This window comes from Falco rusticolus, chromosome 20 (genome assembly GCF_015220075.1).
Source record: "Falco rusticolus isolate bFalRus1 chromosome 20, bFalRus1.pri, whole genome shotgun sequence".
NCBI lineage: Eukaryota > Metazoa > Chordata > Aves > Falconiformes > Falconidae > Falco > Falco rusticolus.
This window is the reverse complement of record NC_051206.1, coordinates 4,366,662-4,384,141: the sequence shown is the minus strand read 5'-3', so window position 1 is coordinate 4,384,141 and position 17,480 is coordinate 4,366,662. Positions and strand designations below refer to the sequence as shown.

Below are 17,480 nucleotides of genomic sequence, written 5' to 3'. Positions count from 1 at the left end.
ATTTAAGTCATGCCGTTCTGTCCTGGATCGCCCTGTTTGCCTTGTAACAGGGCTGGCAGTTCTGGTGCATGTGCATTTTGTTTTAATTCAATGTAGACACTGTTCTTTCAGGCCATTTCATGCAAATTGCTGGGCAGGCAGAAATAATCTGTATTGTCTGCTGGCCTCAGGCAGTGCTCAGAGCTGTAGCGCAGGGACAACAGCTCTCCCTCCCTGCCCCCTCTCAGTGGAGCCCTCCAGTTCCACCGTAGCATTTGATTCAATAATCATGAATATACTGTGGGAAGAGTTGACCTTTGCAGCGACCCTTCACGCACAAAGCTTGTGTTCTAGCTGAGAGCTGCATTTTTGTTTTTAGCATGAGTTTTAAGCACTCTAATTAAATCAGGGACCTGGTTTAATAATCCTAGTTGGCTCAGGCAGCTGAGACAATTCGTTCACAGTTGCTTTATTAATGCAGCAGTAATCTCCAGGTTGGGAGTTCACCTCTTTATTCATTCATCCAATTCTTTGGGAATGGGGAATGATTTTCAAAGCACCACATGCTCTGGCTGGGAAGGCCCAGCCTGCAGCCCAGTGCACAGAATTAAAGCACTTGCCCAAAGAGGGCAGAGAAGGATGGAGCAAGGAAACTGCACTGACAATTTTCCATCAGGCTTTCACATTTTGTATTTCCACATCACCCAGCATAGTTCGGGTCCATTAAGTCCTGAATCTAAGCTCCTGGGCACCCACTACAATTAATAAATCTATTGCCACCTGTCACCATGGTTTAGAGGCAAGCCTAGCAAAACACTGACCAGTTTTTGAGCTGAAAATCATATTGTTCTCTAAGTCGTAAGTATGTAGCTTGGACTACTGAGCTTCCTGTATGTGGCTTGGGTTAGAATTTATTCTAGTATCCTCCCTGTAAAACTGTATATTCATCCGATGTCTGACGCAGTTTGCACACACTAGGGTGTAAACCAGGAGCTGCTCAATTCAGATTGACAGCTACGCCACATAAAAATTGACATGAGCAAAAGGAGAATCAGTCCCCTGTGTATTTTCAAGGTGTAGAATGAAAAGCCTTTCAAAATGCTGCATAATATACAACATAGCAAGTATACAGGATGGTTTGATTTTTCTTGGTTCTCCAAAATATATAAGAGGATAGAGGTATAAAAAGAAAAAATATGCATTGCTCAATACATGGAAACTATATCATAGAGTGGTTCTAAGGCAGATATATTTTCTTAGATGACACTATTTTCTTAGTAAAATATCTGACATCTCAAGTGCTATAAATCATCATTGCTGTGTTGACACAAGTGAAGCTGCATTGATTTACACCAGCCAACGATCTGGCCTTTATTCATTATTGTGGCCTCAAATTAATCCCTCTGGAGAAAAACAGAGAAGTTTGGGAAGTTGGGCTAGTTTGTTGTGTATGTGTTTTCAGTCAAGACAACTTCCAGAAACTCAGATAAAGAAAAACATTCAAATGAGGCAAAGATGAGTAATTGACGATCACAACTGTGATTATAAGGTATAATTACAATTAGCTGCACAAGAGTGTTAATCATGAAAATAATTACATGTCAGCTGTTTCCAAAAGAAAAGAGAATGTAATTAAGTGGCTCAAATGGGTGACAAAAACATAGCACAGGAGTGACAGAGATGGTGTTGGCAGAAGGGGAACAGGAGTGTGCTTTGAGGCAAAGTCCACTGGATATTTGCTATTGCCTCTCAAGCCTTTCCAAAGAAAGAAAAGCAGGGAGTCAAGCTCATAGCTCTAATAATGGGCTGTTTAGGTTGATTGAGCCAATTTTAATGCCACTAGAAAGGGGGAGAAAAGGAATCTCAGCATTACAGCTACTGGATTTCTCATCTCTGTTAGGTTAGGGCTGTCTTTTATTTCTTCTGCAGTGGAATTAAGATCAGGCCAGTCCTCAAGCCACCTCTCCTCTACTAGATGCTACTACCAAATGAAGCTTCTTGTTTTGTCCCACAAAATCAGGCTTGAGGCAGCCATGCAATTGCCATACAGCAAGTCTTTTTTACTTTTCATGGGGTTGTTTTAGCTGGCTGTACTGGGAGCTTGCTTTTGGTCCTTTCCCTCTTTTTTGCTTAGACAGGCTACTTCTTGTTCTAACTGGTGTTGGGTGAATCAAATATTACAGCCTCCAGAGCAGGTCATTGTGCCACAGGATATCTGTCAGAAAACCCAACCGTCCATTCCCTTACACACACATCGTGAATTATAGAAAGCTCTCTTCAGGGAGTGAGGGTGGCAGGGTCCTGTAATTTATCTTGCATGAAATGAGCTTGTTTGAATGGACTGGAAAAGCCAAGCCATTAATTTAGAATAGCTTCTGGACTCTGCAGTGCAATTCCATTCTACATATCCACTACCATAAAAGTTATGAGATTTTAATACCCTTTCCTTTTTTTTTTTTTATTTTGTCCTCCTGCAGAGCCAGTGCTAGCTGCTTCAGTTGCATGCTTCTGAACGCTTCCTTCACCTCACCAGTCGCGTGTGAACAATTGAGTAAGTTTACTTAGTGTAAATCCTCTTCTTTAAACTCATTAAAGTGTGCCAAGCCTCTCCAAGAGTCATTTGACGAACTCCCCTGAGTAGCAAAGTAGTGTTTCTTATGATTATTATTGCTATTATTATTTTTCTCTCAGCTCCATCTGTAATGTAAACACTATTATGTTTTAATTATCTGTTTGAAAAGGAGATTTAAAAGTGAATCCCGCAGGAACCTGGCCAGCATACACAATAGAAACCCTCTCGAGAGTCACTCGGTAGGTGAAATCTCACATGGGAGGCACCAAAGATGCACTGGAAGGAACAGAGCTGAATGTCACGGCCATCCCATACCCACAGTCTTTTGTCCCATAGAAGTGGGACTGAAAGCTGATGGATCACTCCCCCCAAGAGGGTGTTTTTCCAGGTCTGTTCTCAGGTGTGTGTTAGGGGAAGGAAGGTGCTGACAAAAGGATGTTTCTCGACATTTGGTAAAGGGATTGTCACCCATTCAGCAGAGAAGGGACTCGGGAACTAAAGGAACATCATCGTAAAGACGAGGGAATGAAAATGTGTTGGTTGCCATGGTGCCTTGTCTCAGACAAGATGATAATAGCAAGTATGAGATCATGCAGACAGTGTACCTCTGCAGACCCCATACAGATCACCAGCTGGAGATCTGGTGTTCATGGCCAGCTTTTCAGATCCCTTTTTCCTCCCTTGCTCTTAAGCCAGCTCTGTCCTCTCCCCTGTTGTGCCCTACCTACAAAGGGAACTGGGAGTTGCTGCTCTTTGCTGGTTTTCCTCCCCTTTCTCATGCTTAGGACTGTGGTTTAGTGTGCAGGATCTGGCAGGAGGCACTTGGACTTACCCAAGTAAAGGAAATAGGAAGGATAAGTCATTAGGACAGGTGACCAAAGGGCGTGCAAATGTATTCATGAATTAAAAATGCTGCCAAAAGGAAAGGCACACCGAGGGAGTGAAGTCAGATCAAACCCAAGACAGGAATGAATTGTTGCAAAACCTGAAAAACATCTCTCACTTTTTAAGCTTGAAGTAAACTCAGCTTTGTGACCCCTTTTCACACCCCTTCATTGGTACGAATCTTTCTGCCAGTCCTCCTCCGCAATGTAATCACTCCACTGTTTAATGTTCTGCATTTTCCATTATCGCTAATCTCCTCAAATGAAAGGCAGGAACCCAGGCTGCTCCTCTGCCCGTGCCAGAGCCAATGTGCTAATTGCAGCCCTCCTGCCTGCCAGGACTGGGGGAGGTGGGTTCCCTCCCACACAGCAGTCTCCTCCTGACCACCCCCTGTGCTGACCACAGTGAAAGCACCTGTAGGGAGGACGGATAGCAATGCATAACAGTCTTCTGGACTGCAAAGCTCTTCTTCCCCTTCCCGTGCTCCAGAGAGGTCAGCAGCCCCCGAGAAGGTCCTGTAACATTATGACTTACGTGTGACCAGAACACCTTAAAACTAAAGGGTTCCCAGAAACTCGGAAGAGGCCCTCCTGCATCTGGCAAATCCACAAAGCTTTGAATTCCTCTGGGAGGAATGACACTGTGAAGATGTGAGATGAGAATATTAACACCCCCAAGGTTACCAAATAAAAAAAATTGATTTTTAATAACTCTAACCATCTCTTCAGCTTTCATTAGTCTCCTCTTTGGCTTTATAGTGCTGGGCATGAAGAATATGAGGATTTGAAGAATTAACTGAATTAATGAGGGCTGATTATTAATGTTCAGAGCTCAATAAAAAAGGGAGAGAGAGAAATAAAGCACAAAAAAATGAGCTGAAAATAAGGATAATCTTTCATTTCCCCCAAAATGAGGTACATTGAATTATTGCTATACTTAAAACTGAAGCACCAAAGGAATGGAAATAAATACCTCCCATTAGCTATTGGAGGACCTGTGAAATTTCCTGCAAGCAAATGTCCAAGTCAGGGGAAGAGGATGATAATGAGGAAACGGTATTGAAGACTGCCAGTGAGGCTTTGGGCAACTCCTTCTGGACCAGACTTTGAAAACCACTCAGCACTGTGGCCAGATCACCAGAGAACCCAGTGCCACTTCTGCCCCGCCCGCCGATTGTAGGGGATCCTGGAGTTGCGAGAACCTGGTCCATAATCACAATCTGTTTGGATGTTCAACTCCTCCAAAGGTTTTAGCATTCCATGTTGTAGAAGGCCTGCTCCTTTGCCACCTGTGAGTATCTGACCAGTAATTCATCTGCAATGAGAGTTGTACGGACAGAACTGTTAGTGCTCCGATGTGTTTAGGTTGCAAAATCTTCAAGAGGGGGATTGTTTCTGGAAGTCTGAACTCAGTCCAGGCCTACAGTCACAACTGTAGCACAGATATTGCTAACAGTAATCCCTGCCTTCCCTCTATCCCAAAGTCCTAACCAGCTTTGCCTTTACAAGCAAAGCAAAGCACTTAATTATCTGCATAGAAAGAAAGACAGAATTGACTGCCATTGCTCCTTCTCCATGGGTGGGATCGTCCAGGATTGTCAGGGCTAATGGTAATTGATGTTTCCTTTCACACCTGCTCTCTTTCCTGCTTTATTAAGCCTCTGCAAACACTGTGGTCTCTGGGGAAACAGTGGGAGTGGAGGAGGAAGCCTGTGGAAGAGAACAATTCCGGTTGTTCAGCACAGCGCTTTGCTAAATTGCATTCAGCCTCTTTTGCAGAGTAATAAAGTGTTGTCTGAAAGGCAGCATGGAGTTTTAATTTTCTCATTGTCAATGGATGCTGTAATCACGTAATTAACAAAGTGCGGGAGATAGTCATTTAAAGCAAGCCGAGAAAGCCAGGACATGAAGCAGATGCTTGGGGGAGTAGAACAACTTTTATTTGAGCTCTTCTAGACCTGGAGACCTTTTTAGTACTTGAAAGATGGAGGAATCGCATTTGGAAAACAGCAGTAGTTAAAAGGAGTGTGTGCTTCAGTCTGCTATTTTATCCCTGTACTAACTTAAAAATACAAGGGTTAAGCTTTCCCTGCATTGCCCCGATCTGAGAGTCTGGGGTACGCAGTGAGGGGTAGATCCTAACATCCAGCACTGGCTGCAGGGGACGCTGATCGCTATGGTCCTACAGCCTTAAATCTCGTGCTGTTTTTTCTCCTGCAACTTCAAGGTTTCTCCCTACCCCAGCAGTCTTCACCATCTCTATTTTTCACAGCCACTGCACTTCTACCAACGTTTATGACGGGTTGGACAGAGCCCTGACTGCTTTATATTACAATGACACCAGTGTTTCTTCTGCTGTGGTTTTGTGTTTTTTCTCAGAAGCAAGCAAAGGGCTTTTTGGACCAAATAGCAGCAGTGCCTCCCGCTCCTGACAGAGCTGTGAGGGTGTCGGGTTTGTCATGGCACCGGCACAGCCACAGCCACTACGTGTCATATCAGAGTAATCAACAATCTTTGGAGAGACAGCAGGCAGTGATGCGTAACCAGTAACTTCTCATACTCTCCGATTAGCAGTAGGCAGCTGATGACTTTTTCAAAGTAACTCTAATAACCCAGTGCCCAGACCGTAGGCACAAACGTGGCAGCTGCAGGCAGGCAGGTCCCGCTCGCGGCCCTGGAGCCGTCTGACAGAGGGCAATGGCTCCTGTGCCTCAGCCTTGGCCTGGGGGCAGAATTTCTAGAGCTGAAGTGAGTGCAGTGGTCTCTCCTCCGTCCCGCACCGACTCACCTCATGGCTTCGGCAAGTGCCAAGACCACTCGAATGTTTCACCGCAGAGCTGCCTGCCTGCCTGCCTGCTGCCTAAACACCCTTGGGCTGCCGCAGCGCCCGGTGCCTGCTCGGCTGTGTGGATGCCGAGCGTGGACCAGGTCTTGCAGCTGCTGAAGACGAGACCAATTCTGTCACTGCGTCTCTGCTCTGCAGTGCCCTTCCTCGGGTGGGCTGAGGGCTGGAGAGGATCAGCGCATGCTGTGCCCGGCAGCCTCCATAAAGCACCCTCTTCCTATCCTCCCTCTTTCTATTAATTTGTAGATATTTTAGGGTGAGGAAATGTAATCTGTCTGCACGGAAAACTTTCTTCCTCAGTGGCTGCTGACCAAAGAAAGAGACTGTCTGGAGGAAGCAGGGAGGTACTATTTTTTATGCAGGAAATGCCTCCCTAAGTCTGGGAACCCAGTAAACAATCACAGCAATGGAAGGATCCTGGAGATTTAGAGATGCAAGAGTGCTGACAGAGGCTAAGCTTGACCCATTTATCTCTCAGCCCCTCTCAGCATATTTAGCAGCAGCTAAGAAGCACCTCGCAAAATTGAAACCAGTGAATTTAAATGATAGCCTCTTCTGTTCTGGCTTTTTAATTTCACATCCCTTGGATACTCCCCTCCCCACTTTGAAATGCGGAGTCCTCTTTGTCTCCAGTGATATACTAGGTGTCCATCCCCACCTCCACACCGCTGAACTGGAAATTGTTTACAAAGTGGACATTACAGGTCTGCTGACTTTAATTAGGAGGAGATACCAGGTTACAGGTCGCAGGCAGGGAGTGCAGACTTTGGGAGGAAGTGTGGCTTGAGGGCTTGGTTTATGGACCAAAGTGAGCTCAAGGAAACATTGCAGATAATCAAAGGGCACAGTGTTCCTCCAGATGTTTGCTGCTGTGAAGCTCCTTTAACTATCAGACCCCTTTTAAAGTACTTGTTTGCTTTATACCTCATTAACTGCTAGAGAAATCACCCAACAGAGCTCATAATTTTGTGCTCCTGACCTGTGGATGCTCTGTACTTATATGGCTTTGAAGAAACTGTCAGGATTGTGGTAGTATTTATAGTATGACTGTGTTTACAGACCCCAGCTGAGAACAAGACCTCAGTATGAGGCCTCATACTGTGGAAAATGTGTGAGGTATGAGCTTACGGGCTTAAAAGCTGAAGGGGCAAACAGGATTGCATAGGAGGTCGGTTCTGGAGAGTGATCCGGGTTTGACACCTTGGTAACAGGGCAACACATTGGTGACTGTCCATAAGCATCAGAATAGAATTGAATGGAGCTGTGCAGAATTCCAGTATCTTATCAAGGCTTCAAGGTGTACCAGGATTTAATCATAGAATGGGTTGGGCTGGAAGGGACCTTAAACATCATCTAGTTCTAACCCCACTGCCACAGGCAGGGACCCCTCCCACCAGCCCAGGGTGCCCCCAGCCCCATCCAGCCGAGCCCTGGGCACTGCCAGGGATGGGGCACACACAGCTGCTCCGGACAGCCTGTGCCAGCGCCTCACCACTCTCATAGTGAAGAATTTCTTCGTTATACCTAATCTAAATCTACCTCTTTCAGTTTAAAGCCATTACCCCTTGTTCTAGCACTACATCCCTTGTAAAATTCCCTTTCCACCTTTTTGTAGGCCCCTGTAGGTACTGGGAGGCTGGTCTAAGGTCTCCCCAGAGCCTCCTCCAGGCTGAACAACCCCAGCTCTTGCAGCCTGTCCTCATAGCAGAGGTGCTCCAGCCCTCCCATCGTCTTCACGGCCCTCCTCTGGACTTGCTCCAACAGGTCCATGTCCTCCTTATGTTGGGGGCCCAGAGCTGAACACAGAACTGCAGGTGGGGTCTCACCAGAGCAGAGGGGGAGAATCCCCTCCCTCAACTGCTGGCCGCGCTTCTTTTGATGCAGCCCAGGATACAATTGGCTTTCTGGGCTGCAAGTGCACATTGCTGGATCATGTTGGGTTTCTCATCAGCCAGAGCCCCCAAGTCCTCCTCAGGGCTGCTGTCAGTGCATTCTCTGCCCAGCCTGTGTTTGTGCCTGGGACTGCATCCAGATTATATACAGGTTTGAGACAGAGACCGCTAATGGAACTGCCCCTACAGTTAGTGGAGGGAAGTAGTTGCAATTCTTGCATAAATCACCTCTAGCAGACGACGTTACTACCTACTTGATATTACACCCCTAAATAGTATGTGATGTGCATGCCTCACTGCTGTCTTGAACTTGGCCATCATAGTTGGTGGTTCACCTCTCAGTGCCGCATTTAGCGTTTTGGGTGTAGGGCCAGGATCCAGACAAAGACCTCCAACACCTCATTTTTACCCATAACATCACCACATCTCTGCAAAATTGATGCTAGATTTGTACACAAGCACAAATGCACTGGCTTGGTGGAGTGACTCCCAGTTTGCGGGGAGTAAATAAAAGGAACATTATGTCTGTGCATGCTGCATGCAGTCCCTGTTAAGATTTTTTTAAGGACTGTCACTGTCTGCAGTCGTCCTTCCAGATGGGGGAATAGGAGACCTTGCTGGTAGCTACAGTGCTAGCAGCAGTGCAGAGCTTGTCTCATCTGCAAGTCACTGCCTGCACAGCCCGCAGCCACCCACAACAGTAATTATTCACAGCTCTTTAAATTCCTTTTGTACTGCTCCACTGCAATTTTAAATCACTCCATCAGTTGTGACAGTTTATGAGAGCTGATGTGGCTCATCCTCTGGAACAGACAAGCGTGCATAGAAGCAATTATTCCATAAACTCCATTTTATTTTTCACCCAGTGTCTTCCCTGATCCTTAAGCCATTAAATATCAGCTGCTTTTCCTTTTTTTCTTTTGCGTTTCCCTTGAGCAACTCCTGTCAGGAGGGCTGGAGCCCAAGTTATTTTTTTCATAACACCCCAGTGTGTTCACAGCTCCACCACTTCCTGACAAATGACAGGCTCCATATTGTGCCAGGGAAAGGTAAATTGTTAAGTGCATTTACTTCTGTTAACGCACTAGTCGACACAGTGCAGTCTCCTGTTTGAGCTGCCAGGCATCTGTATGATTTTTAAGCAGCTGTCACTTGGGTACCTTGGAAGGAAGAACGGCACTCTGAAAATTCAGAGATGCGGGGAAAGGTGTTTGCTTATGTAGCTCCTGTAAAATGATGAGCCCTATTAATTAATCACTCCTTTTTCGGAATAGGTGTCGGAATCAGACAAGAGCCAATCAGTAAACATGGGAGCAGGAGTATGGTTCAGGAGCAGTGCTGGAGGCAGCAGCAGGAAAACAGGACGAGGTGGAGAAGGAGCTGTGCTGGGATGATGGGATCACCCCCGCTGGGTGCGTTAGATTGCAGGATAAGCTGTCCCAGAGCTGAGCAAGGCCTTACAGGGGAGCTGTACCGACTCTCCTTAGCTTACCCGCAGCAATGTGTAACAGGAATAGCCCTACTGCAAGTTAACAGGCTATCCCAATGTAAAAATCACTGAAGCCTAGAATTGTAAAATTAATTTAGGTGCCTAACAGGCATTGAAATCAACGGCAGTTAGATGCTGAAAATCCTTTAAAAATAACAGATCTTACTGAAAGCCAGTGAAGTCAGCGGAAGGATTCCTGCTGATTGCAACAGATACTCATCTAAGATGGAAATGTAAGACAGAATCAGAGAACGGTTTGATGTGGCCCTGTTGGTTTCTCTAATGTTACCCTACAGGTGGTCCCAGTCTCATGGCACGTCTGCACGAGCCAGGGCTCTTCTTCAAACAAAGGGGCATGTTCAGATGTAAAACTTGAGCAATAAATTGTTTCCAAATGCACAGCTAGGTCAAGGGAAAGAGTCAGCAATCCCTAGGCAGTTTTACGATCTAATTTAATTTCTCAAGTGTATCAGTCTGTGGTTCATATAGCTCCTGACATATGTACTTGGCTAAAACCTAGGAATAGGAATATGTGCTTGGCAGAATAACTCTGGACGCGACAGGAATATAGACTTTTATCAGCAGAATGAAATCATCAACCCTTTATTGGTTTGAATTGCTCACCTTCTCTCCTACGGAGTCAGATCTCCAGCTGATATCTATCAGCTAAGGACCTTCCTCATGGCACCATTATCAGCAGAGAGTAAAAAATCTCTGTGCATTAATTGTCTAGGAGGAAGCATTTGCATCTGTGTGCACACTTGAATTTTGCCTGTAGGTGTGTCAGTTTTGTCTCCATTTAAAAAAGTCGCTGTATCAGCACAGCCAAAAGCAGAATTTGTGCCAGCAGCGTGGTTTGGAGCAGCAAACCAGACCAAGGTGTAAACATGGCCAGGGCTTTCTGTTCTCACATTCGTTTACAAAACTGTCCAAGGCGAGCCTGCATTTTGTTTGATATCCTCACTGCATTCAGAAACAGAGAGAATTATTTCAGGCTTTGTGTTGAGGGCTATTGTCCTCTTCTACTCCAGAAAACAGCTGTAATAGGCCACCCAAGTATCTGAGGAGAGGAATTAAGCTGCAAGGTGGCTGTTGAGGTCATGTAACACCATGAAAGCTGTAATTTCCCTGGGATTTATTTCCTACAGACAACTTGTGGTCTATGTGCAGTGAAAGCTAATTTAAACAAGAAGGATGAGTCTTACCAACACACCTTGATTGGCAATTGTGATAAATTCCTGCAATTACTATTAACTTCACATAAGGTTTTTGTTTGTTAAAGACGTTGCTGAAATGACAGCCCAGCAATGGAATAAAACAGGTGAAAGGGGAAGTTGCATGAAATGTTTGTCTTTGCAGAGTTCCCTGAGTAGATCTACAATGAACAGGAGTCTTCCTTCTCTCTCCTACCAGCATCTCACTTCTCATAGTCAGATAATGCACAGTGAAGTTGTTTTGTTCTGTTTTCTGGTGAGGTAGTTTCCAACACGGTCATTTATTATTCAGTCCTTGTACTAGAACATGGAGCAATGTGTGCTTGAATCACATGGGTTTTAGTCATAGGAATAAAATATTTACAAATGTGAACTATTTCACAAGTCTCTATGGTCTCTACCAAGCATTGAGAAATTATGAGTGTCTTCCAGAAATATTTTGATCTCTTTTTAAAAAGTTACAAGTTTAACGATGCTATAATACATGTGGCAGCTTCATCTTCTAATTTCTGATTCTGCAAGTTGCTCTTGCTTCACGTTTTCAAGCTTTTGTCATTCTCTGTCTCCTTTTTTAAGAAAAATGGAAATTGTGATGTTCTTGCCATGATTCAACTGCTAAAATTGTAAGAAAAAATCAGAGCTGAGACCCACAATAAAATAACAAAACCAGACAATGTTACTTTACGCACACACACACGCAGAAATTTATCAGGAGGTTTGCAGAGCCCTCATCTCTAAGGAATCTTTCCAGATCTGTTTGAAAGTTGCTCCTGCCTCAAAGCTTCCAGGACAAGAAGAACAAGGGGAAATGAAAACTGCAGATGGACTCTGTGTTAAATCAGCAGTGGCTAAAAGGAGTCCTGGGCTCTGATGCATTGTCTTCAGTGGGATTAAGAAGGAGCCCCAAAAGGAGAGAGCTCCAGAGCTGGTTTGCTTCCATTAAGGAACAGAAGTATGAGACCAGGTCACTCAAGAGCTCGTGTTGGATACCGAGCTCTTTTAACAAGTAGATCACACATCCGCTAAATTCATTATTCCCTTCCCTGCTCTTTGGAGACAGCCCCAGAGCCCACGCTGTTTTGTAACCTCACAGATTAGGAAACAGGCCTGAAGAGCTGCAAAGAATGCCAGTCTGCATGACCAAACCCAAAGAGGTCAGATATTTTTCCTCTGAAAAAAAAATGACACGTTTACATCTGCTGTTTGTTTCCTAAAGAAAAACAGTTCATAAACGACAGACAAGACAGAGGCCTCACCTTCTATGTGAAACGCTCAAAAGCAAGCAGGAATCGTGCTGGCCACACATAAACCTGCCTGTCTGCATTGTAAATGTTCATACCTTAAATTTGGCCAATTGTGTGGGTGTGGAAAGCTCAGCCAGAAGTCGTGTTTCTTGCAGCGAGGAAGTGAGTGAACACAAAGCAACAGAAAGGGAAAAGAACAGCAGGTGAAATGAGTGCCTTGTAGGAGTTCGCCACTCATTACTGCAATGATGATTTGACTCATGCACTTTTGGTTTTGGGCTTTTTTCCTCCTTGGAGACAGAACACTTAATGATAAAATACCACCTTTGTTAAAGCAGAACTAATATTTAACAGCCGCAAAGCAACCAGTTCACACTGGAATCAGCTTCTTCAGCAGAGAAGGAAGGAAGAAATGTCAAGGGCACAGCAGGTGCTGCCGTCTCCTCCCACCCTGCTTGCATCTGTGTTTAAAGTGGGTTTATAGATTGCTCATGTGCAGGTCCATAGGCAAACTGCAGATCCAGCACTACACACGTGGCTGGATCTGTGATGTGCAACTCTGTGAACACGCTTGGCTGCCTGTAAGATATGGTGTTACCTCTGTCTTCACCTAGCAGAGCTGGAGCTGGAGCAGATGTGCCCCCATCACCCTCCGTATACGTAAGTGCCACCAGATACATGTAGTAACACAGACACACGCTACTACACACAGCAGCATGCCACTACACAAACTCACACATGACTGCAGCCACCTCGGGAGCGGCTCACAGCCACAGAGAGGTCTGACCTTTCCTTCCCATCCCGAAGAAGCTGAGAGCTGTGAACAGCTAAAACCGCACCAGCTGCAGTCTGTCCGGCCTCTCCAAGGCCTTGTGAAAGAAGCTGACAGAGACCACTCACAGGTGAACTTCTTCGTGGGGAACGAACCCCGAGATCCCGGCTTAGCCCTGTGTACCAGCTGCAGCCCCTGGGATATTTGCACTGCAGGAGGACAGAACAAGCTGCGTGCACACACAGCAGATTGCTGAGCCAACAGCGGAAAGGAAAATGCAAGCGCTTCCTGCAGAAATATGTGACAAGACACTTGAAAGATTTCAAGCGGAAAAGTCACTGTAGTTTTGTGTTCTGTAAGAACTTTGTGGGCAGAGAAAGAGTGAACTTCTGGACATTTCTGAATCAGCTCTTCCAGCGACTGCTGAGACTGTGCTGGAGAGCTTAGCACACGAATTTCACAGACTGAGCCTTCCTCGTGACTGGGTTACTATTCTCAGTGTGGTTCTGCATTCAACTTTAAGACCTTTCTGCTGAAAAGGAGAGGGAAACTCCCTTTATCTCCTGAAATCTATGTTTGAAGGCCCAGTTGTCTCCATTAGATTCTCACTGGGTTTAGTGGGAATCTGGCACACACAAGGGAAGCACCGACAAAGGAAGAGACAGGCTGTGTTCCTTACCCCACCTTTCAGAAAGTCATCTTGACTATGTCTTGCCAAGATGAGACTCTATTTTCAGTAGGGAAGCTGCCGAGCCCACCAGAACGCCTCAGAACTAACCCCACAGAAAGCTCAGATACACACATCTGTTGCGGTGCAAGAGTAAGTGGGAAACTGAGTCCTGCATCTGCGATGGGGAAAGACAGATCTCAAAAGATTAGTTTCTTCACCTATAGTTTGCCATTATTTCTTGTTAACTGCACCGCGTGAGCTCAGCCCCTTTCCACTTCTTTCTTAACCACCTCCTCGCAAACACAGCCCTACGATTCCCAGCAGAGTGACTTTATAGATATGCTGTTTAGTGAATGGCAGAATTTGGCCTGTCTTGTTGCTGACATGATAATTTCCTATCATTCCCACCATTCCTAGGTAATTACAATAGCTCTGTATTATTGTAAGACATACATTATTGGCTTAATTCTCCTCCTCCTCTGGAATTCCAGGAGTATGTAGACATATTTCAGATATATTCTGCATTCTAGCCAAAGCTTGGCAAGTGCAATATGTGTATCACACCAGTTACAACTATAGCATGAGTAATTTGGGGGAGGAGGGAGGTGAGCGAGCAGAAAAAGAGCTTCTCCAAATCCTTCAGCTCTTCACTTGGACACTGTGAATGAGATATTTAAATACGTTGCTGTGGAAACAATCAAAGAGGGGGTCTTTGTGTGTGTGTGAGTGTGTGTGTTTTAGTAATCCCAAAGGGGGTATTTAATTGGAATCAACCACAGCTTTTTAACTGTGTTTTAAATTGGAGAGAAATAAAAAGAAGAAGCTGCCAGAAAAGGAACATTAAATAAAAGGGGGAGAAAAAAAAAAAAGCCCACATGAAACAAGATGGGGGGAGAAAGGGAAATCAAAAGAATAAATTTACTGTAACCGGCAAAGGATTCATTAGGGTTACAACAAAGCTCAGTTCAATTTCCCTCCTATTGACATTAACGAGTTTGAGGTAGGTCCAGCCTGAAAGGCAGCGAGAACGTATTTCTCCCCCTTTTCCGCCTGGTCCCAGGGAACCGAGCAGCTGTCTGTAAATTGCTCCACACAGGGGAATGAGGTTTCTTTCCTTTCCTCCTTGCATTTTTCTTTGTCCAACTGCACCCGCATTGAGCAGTGCCCTAGGAGCTTGCCTCGCCGCTTTCCGCTCATTGCAGCATCTCTGCTCCCTCCTGGACTCTCTGACTGGGACAAGCCATTTTATTCCTGATAAACCTGAGCTGTTATTTATTACTGTCCTGCAGCTTGAATACATTGAGCTTACCAGGGTTATTTTTGGTCCCAGCAACAGCCCCTCTAGGCTCGTAATTAACTGTTATTGTTGTTAATGTTAGCATGGAAGTTGCTATTTAAGCTAGAGGACACTGTTAGTATAAGAGCAACTTCACTGTGGGTAAACTTACAATGGAAATTAGAGAGACTCCTACACATTGGAAGGACTGATCCTGGACTAAGGGCAGTGGGAGAGGAAGTCTGACAGTTTTGAGAGAAAATTTGGTAGGGTATGAATGAGATTGTATCTCAAAGAGCTGAACTTCACGGTCCAGAAAGTCTTTTCCAATGTCTTGCTCCTATGTTTTACACTTTTTGTATTAAAATGAGACGTCAAAGGGTCTGAATTACAATGCAGTGTGTATTCAGTCACATACACACAGAGTAGGAGCCAGTTCCCGGCGCTCGTGTAAAAAGACAAGATTACATTTGAGATTAATTCTGCATGGACAGAGGCGCCAGTGTGTGCACATTAAGGAAGGGGCATTGATCCCAGATGCCAGGATCAGGCTCTGACGTTCTGCTGCAGAGAGAGCCAGCACAAAATTAGCACACAAGATAGACAGTAGCTGGGAAGAGTCCAGAGACACAGCAAAAGGAAGGGACGTATTCAAGGTCCAGTTTTAGTGTTATTTTTAGATACAGCACATTTTCACCATTCTCTGGAGAGGAAATGGGAGAACGCTGCTTGGTCCTGCTGCCTTTCTAAAGGACTTGGAGCTCAGGTGACAGAAGTAGGCTTTTTTTCATTATTAATAATCACCTATTGGACTCATAAATGCGGTTTTTAGAAACTGGGACTGTCCAGGGAGGTGAAGAAATCAAAGCCTGAGCAGGACAAAGCTAATTCAGCCTCAGCCTTGTGTAACCTTGCAGACTGGCTTTGTTGTCCTGAGAGATCGTGTGGAGAGGCCGTGAGCGTGAAGGAAGCGCTCTGCGCTTGGTGCTGTCCCAAGGCACACAGAAAAGAAGAGCAGTCTGTCAGGGATCAGCCTCAGAGACCCTGGCGCACCGTCAGAAGCAGCATGAGGTAAACCTCATGGACCAGAAATTAGGACACACTGAGCTCTCATCAGCTGGAATCATTATGTTTTGGCAATATTGTCCCTTCCCACTTGGCCATGCCTTGACTGGCTCTTCCAGTTTTCAACCGTGACAGCTCCAAGCCCTAGCTCAAGCGCAGAAACCTCTGCTTGCTTCTTCCTCCTTTTCACCATAAACCAAACTCCTCCTGCCAGCCTTTCCCCCTCACCCCCCGCCCCCACTTTGCAACTGGCACCTTCCTTGAAGAAGAACAGCAAGAAAGAAGATGTATAGCTGTAATAGATTTTTCCCCACTGGAGTGTACATTAAATTTAAGGCTTTGCTCTGGACACTGAATGGTTGGTCATTAACGCACCTCGAACCAGCAGCATAAAACAATCCTCATAAGTGCTACCATGAAAAATGGTGGCAGAGATCAGAAGTGATCAGAATGCAGACGGGAGCTGCAGCTCTTGGCGTAAAAATGATTAATGAAAAATCCCCAGCATCCTTTCTTCTCTTTGCAAGGGAGGAAGCAAGCAAGCTTGACAAGAACAACGGCTCCTCATGTGAGGAGGATAATAGCAGGAATGATATGTCTCCAGGAGATTCCCAAGGCCTTGTGCGCACATAATAAATTGCCCTTGTCACTTTTGGGAAACTTATGAAGAAAGATCGCCAAAGCCAGCAGAAGCAGTGAGGGAAAAGAACAAAAGATTCAACCCAAAAGAGCCCAGCCTTGCCTGGGAGACGCACCAGCTCTGCTCACCCCTTGCCTCTGTTTGCTCAACAAAGTGATTTTGAAGTGAACAGAAGGAGTTGGGTCCCCAGGCTCGTAAAGTATCTGTCAGCATATGATGGCAGTAAAGCCAAAAAAGGGACTGCATGATGCAGAGCTGCAGCTCTTAAACCCTGTGTTAGAGAAGAGGATGCCACTGGCACGCTGGCCTGTGCTGCCACAGCAGGTGCTTGCAGTCAGGTGTCCGGGTGACTGACAAGGATGTCATGGTAGGTAAGGGCTTTGGCTTAGGAGAGCTTACTTTTTTTCCTGAATTGAGTCAATTTTCTTACACAAATGGTGCAAGTCGGCTAATCTCTTCCTGCCTCAGCTCTCTACCTGTAAAACAGACATGTTTCCTTTCTATTCTCCTTTGGCTACTTATGTGCAAATTCTTTGAAGCAGGCACTGTCTGCCCCCGTGCATGTGTATCTCATAGCTCGGGGATGTGATCCTGCAAATACCAGAGCTGGTTGTCATACAAATACAGCCCAGCCTTTTGATACTGCTCCGGTTCTCCTTCAGCCATGCAGTGCCACACCGGCCGAGATTTGCCCCGGTGAGTTTGTGTAAGCCCGCTGGTGAGGCGAGGTGAGGAGGGATTCGGAGAAAGGGATCACACTGGGAAATCTGCTTTAATTTCCTGCTCTGCCTCAAGCTTCCATGTGACATTGTATATCAGTGAAAGCAAGAAACGTGAAGATAGATGGACTTTGCAATGCTTGGCTGGTACTGCCCAAAGCGCACAGGGGCCATCTAACAGAGTGCAATCAACACCGCTATTTGTGCATATGCAGGAAA

At 45.5% G+C, this 17,480-nt stretch overlaps 1 protein-coding gene across 14 annotated transcripts in view; it reads left to right on the top strand.

Moving 5' to 3' along the window:
- The window catches only part of DUSP26 (dual specificity phosphatase 26), a 41,452-nt gene that overhangs the window by 10,068 nt on the left and 13,904 nt on the right, over nucleotides 1-17,480 (top strand). For all 14 annotated transcript variants that reach the window (XM_037371465.1, XM_037371464.1, XM_037371462.1 and 11 more), the window contains one exon: nucleotides 2,457-2,530. The gene's annotated coding sequence lies outside the window, so the exon portion shown is untranslated. The remainder of the gene's footprint in view (nucleotides 1-2,456; nucleotides 2,531-17,480) is intronic.